This window comes from Kogia breviceps, chromosome 12, assembly GCF_026419965.1.
Source record: "Kogia breviceps isolate mKogBre1 chromosome 12, mKogBre1 haplotype 1, whole genome shotgun sequence".
NCBI classification, from domain to species: domain Eukaryota; kingdom Metazoa; phylum Chordata; class Mammalia; order Artiodactyla; family Physeteridae; genus Kogia; species Kogia breviceps.
Genome location: NC_081321.1, coordinates 19470839 through 19475381, shown reverse-complemented (window position 1 = coordinate 19475381; position 4543 = coordinate 19470839). Strand labels below are relative to the sequence as shown.

General features: G+C 48.7%; 1 long non-coding RNA gene across 1 annotated transcript; it reads right to left on the bottom strand.

Annotated features, from left to right (window-relative positions):
• Nucleotides 1–742: 742 nt before the first annotated feature.
• LOC131766653 (uncharacterized) lies at nucleotides 743–2801 on the bottom strand. Its single transcript, XR_009338518.2, has 3 exons — nucleotides 2468–2801; nucleotides 1486–1656; nucleotides 743–816 (listed from the first exon to the last, which is right to left on the bottom strand). It is a non-coding gene; the product is annotated as an uncharacterized lncRNA (long non-coding RNA).
• Nucleotides 2802–4543: the final 1742 nt, after the last annotated feature.

Sequence of the window (4543 nt, the reverse complement as noted above, 5' to 3'; positions counted from 1 at the left end):
ACAATTTGTAATTACCACTAAATAAATGGGGGAAAATAGGCAAACAATTGCCAGGCGTATTCCCATGGTAGCAACTTCCAACATTCATTTTCCACCTTTAGAAATGGCCTGAGGGCTTCCCTGGTGGCGCAGTGGTTGAGAGTCCGCCTGCCGATGCAGGGAACACGGGTTCGTGCCCCGGTCCGGGAAGATCCCACATGCCGCGGAGCGGCTGGGCCCGTGAGCCATGGCCGCTGAGCCTGCGCGTCCGGAGCCAGTGCTCCGCTACGGGAGAGGCCACAGCAGTGAGAGGCCCGCGTACTGCAAAAAAAAAAAAAAAAATTGGAGAAATGGCTTGAGATGTGGTGATATGAGCATCCATGTGAAAAAGATGCAGTTCCTGCACCATTAACTGGGAAAAGGGAGCCCAATTCACAGAGCACCTGGAACACTTGACTTCTGTGAGAGTACTGGGCTGCTCACCCCCGGCTTATATAAGGACAGAGTCTCTCTCTAGCCCTGGAGACTACTTTTTTCTAAGTACAATTCTCAGCATAATAATGGTCTCTATTTCCATTTCTGCCTCTGCTACTGAGAATTGAGAACCACAGACTAATTCATGATCATTATCTGTATGTTTCTATAAAGAGTGGTAAAATGCTTATTGTGAGGAACACAGCTGAAATGCCCATATTAGCATTTACAGCAGGAGATATACACCTCCCTTATCTCTTCATTTGTGGTTTACCAGTTATCCTCTTACCTCCTAGTGACTCAAAGCTGTACCAGCAGCCAACCTCTGAATATGTAGCTCTTTCCTCCTCAAGATGAGCAGCTCTAGAAAATGAGAACCAATGGAAGTAGCAGTCAAGATGTGCAGTTTTCAATTTACACAGTTACTTGGGACTTTTTAAAATCTGCTTTCATCTGAGCATATTAATACAGACAACAAAGAAATGAATTAGTAAAAGAAATGTAACATTAGAAAAAAACTTAAGGAAAAAGGAAAATACTGTGAAAGTATAATAAATTAATACTATAATAAAATGACACTCTTTATGGTGAAAAGATGATAACCAACAAGTCAGCGATTATAAGTGCATTTATACTTGGCCTGGGACATCAGAAACACTAATTAAGACAGAGGGAAACAAGCGCAGAAGCAAAAGGCTGATGTAAGATGATCGCAAGTAGTCTGTGTTCAAATCAGTCCATTTTAATGATTCATATGACACAGCGCTAAAATTATTGGAAAAAGTATTTCGATGATAAAAGCGTTTTTTTCTTAGTTTGGTATCTGTTAACGCAGAGAATAACGACTGTAAAACAGGTCTATCTTCTGTTTTAGTACTGGTTTTAAAACATAAACTGTTATGAATGACTATGGAAATGAGAATGGTATTTAAGGTAGTATTCACAACTGAATGATTCTTCTAGCTTAGCAGTAATTATTAAAATGGCTAGAATTACAAAGTGACTTACAAAAAAGATATTAATGAAAAATACCTTAAAGTTCACCTTGCCAGCTTTGCGATGGGCATACCCCCAAATGTTTCACTTCTCAGGAGCGTTGCCCATAAACTATTCGGCAGCAGAGGGCGCTCTTCTGTCAAAATCCGAAGTTCTTTTTAAAAAGCTGTTAGAGCCACATACTCGCTAGCATCCAAATAACAGTAGCTGAAAGTGAAAAAACGAGTCCGTATGAGCTTTGAGTTTTATTTAAGGGAGAAGGACATCGAAGTAGAATATTTATGAAACATAACTGAATGAGACCTTAGATTTTTTAGCAAAAACAAAAAAATCTCGTCGAAATGATGTATTTGTGTGATTCACACCACTATTTTCTGAGGACCGACTAGGTCTAAGACACCAACATATACTTTCAGCGTCATCCCCGGATATTGTTACGGGAAGGCTTGTAACCTTAGCATGTGTTGTGTGCGCTTTAAGGGGAGGACATTTTAAAACAAAATGAAGAAACTGGAAGTCATCGTATTTCTCGCATTCAAAAGTAAGGAATTCACTATGTCACAGATTTTACCTAAAATGTTTGCAACAAACGGCAGATACAGTTCCTATTCTCAGTTTACCTTCTGCAGAGATAAATGATTTTGTAACATCTGAATACTAATATAAAACAATTTATGACCCGCGATCAATGGCATCCTCTCGACAGAATCCTGGGTGCCAATATACTCCGCAACATCGGGTTGCTTCCCGAATTTCAAAGAGTGGTCTTTTTCTCCCTGTCTGACCCTCTCTGCCACCATTCGCCTTCCCAGAGTCAACCAGCTCCGGTCAGGGCCAAGTTGCTGAACATTTCCAGTCGCTACAAGAGATTCTTTTCCCCTATAGAACCACGGTGGGGAAACTTTCCGCATCGCCGCTTCATATTGGCTAATTGGTGCTTTTAAAAAAAAACTTAGATTTAAACATCTTGCATTTTCCGAACACGCCTTGTTTCGTTTTCAAGTTAACGAGGTCTTACTAGTAATCGTGCAAAAGCCTTTTTTGAACACCCCAAGTCGCAAGTCATTGGACAGGGCTCTAGCTGCGTGTCCAGGTGTCACGTGGTGCCTCCGCGAGCCACCCAGAGCGTTTGCTCCGGAGAAACCCTTCAAACTTTTTCTTTCTGTGGAAAGCAAAAAGACCTAGTCTAAAAAGCGCCGCCCTCGGCTTGCCAAAATTGATCCTCTGGGAGGCAGCCGGCGTCCCGGAAGACAGGCTGCATGACTCAAGGCTCGAAAGGTTCCCGAGTTCAAGCCACTCTGGAAGCCGCCGCCGCCGCCGCCGCCGACGCCGCTTCGCACCCATCGGGCGGCCCCCGCGGCCGCCACCCCACTGTCCCCGCCCGCCGGCCCGCGCGCCCCGTGCGCCCGCTGAGGGGGAGGGGCGCGCTCGGCCGGTGTTGCCGCCCGGTTGAGCAATCCGGCTATGCAAATAGAGGGGTTACGACAGCCAATCGGAGGCCGGCTCTGCCGTGACGCGCGCGCCGAGAGCCCGTAGTATTTATAGATCGTATTTAAAGAGCCCTTGGGAGTCTCCCTGGGCTCAGCTGGGCGGCGGCGGCCGCAACTGCGGCTTCGGATGCGGCGGCGGCGCTGCAGTTGGCCGTGCGCGAGTGCGGTGGCGGGGCGGTCGCTGCTGGTCTCTTCCCTGTGGGGGTGTTAGGCGTGGAGGAGCGTCCGAGCACGTTCCTCAGTAGTTTTTACCCACTTCCCAGCTCGGCTTCTAGAGAGGGGGAGGAGATGCTGCAGCTCCGACAATAGTTTTGCTTAAAACAAAGCCAGGGATATGGAATCTCAAAGCTGTAGGGCGGGTGGGGATGGGGAGGGAGACAGGTTTGAACGACCCCGCCCCGGCCCCACATTTGAGCCACAAACCGACGCCGTTTCCTGGTGCTGGGCTATGTGTAGAGGCGGCCTTCCTGGGGGGAAGGGAGAACAATACCGCCTGAAAAGCCAAGAGTCGTGGAATTTGGGGGCGGGGTGTATTCGTGGAAAATAAACTGCAAGATAGTGGCCGTGATTATCTTGGCGTTCAGTCCATTGATCTTCAGACTTGCAGGCCAGCGAGCTGCACACTGCAGTGCGAAAGCAGGAAACTGGCATTACGTCAGAGGAGAGAAAGAGACCCAAATTGCAACGGTTGCATCTGCAGGGCTGGCTCTTCTTTTTTCATTGGAGAGGTTCCGCGGGCTCGGGCCCTCGGTGCTGCCCCGGCGCGGCACTGCGGACTTTCACGCGTAGGGCGGGCGCTGGCGGCGCCCAGGGACCTCTGGCCCGGGTGCCGGGAGCCCCAGCCCTGGGCCACCACATGCCGTCCCCGGCTGGCTCTTTAGGAACCACGACTAATTGCTTTTAAAGCTAGCCCCGCGCTTAGCTGGATGTCCTAAATACCAGGAGGGAAGGGGGTGGCGAAGCGCACCAAATGTCAGCTGCTGCCCTTAGGAAAGCAGGTGGCCAAGGGGGAGGAATCCCAGCCGTGTGTAGAGCAGGACGGCTTCTCCACACCTTATCAGGGATCTTTTTTCAGTATTGAGGGACATGGTCACAAGAAACTTGTTCTCTGCCAGGGACCCAGCTCCTGAGTCCTTGCCACTGCTTCTTAGAAATCTCTTGAGAACAGACACAAAGCAGGAGAATATCGTGAATTAGTACATTCTCTTGGAAAACGTTGAGCAGCCTCACCTGCTCCCTCATTCCTGGCTCAGGGTCATTATAAGGTAAGGGCAGTTACTACCCTTAGTAACCCTGGTAGGGTTACTACCAGTTCTCCTAGGGTCCGGGCCCACTCCACCGGTGAGCAAAGCTTAGCACAAAAAAAGGTGGTGACAGCAGCTCATGATTATCTGTGCTGTGTGCTGAGTGCTTTGGCAGACTGTCTCATTTAATTCTCACAATAGCTGGATGAGGTGAGGGCTATTATCCCCATTTTGCAGATAAGGAAACAGATTCTGAAAATCTGTGTGTTCCCTACCTTGAACGGGAACCAGGCAATCTGACTCCAAAGCCTGCACTGTCTGGGGGCCTGCAGCTGGCTTTGATCAGGGGACCTTCCAGGC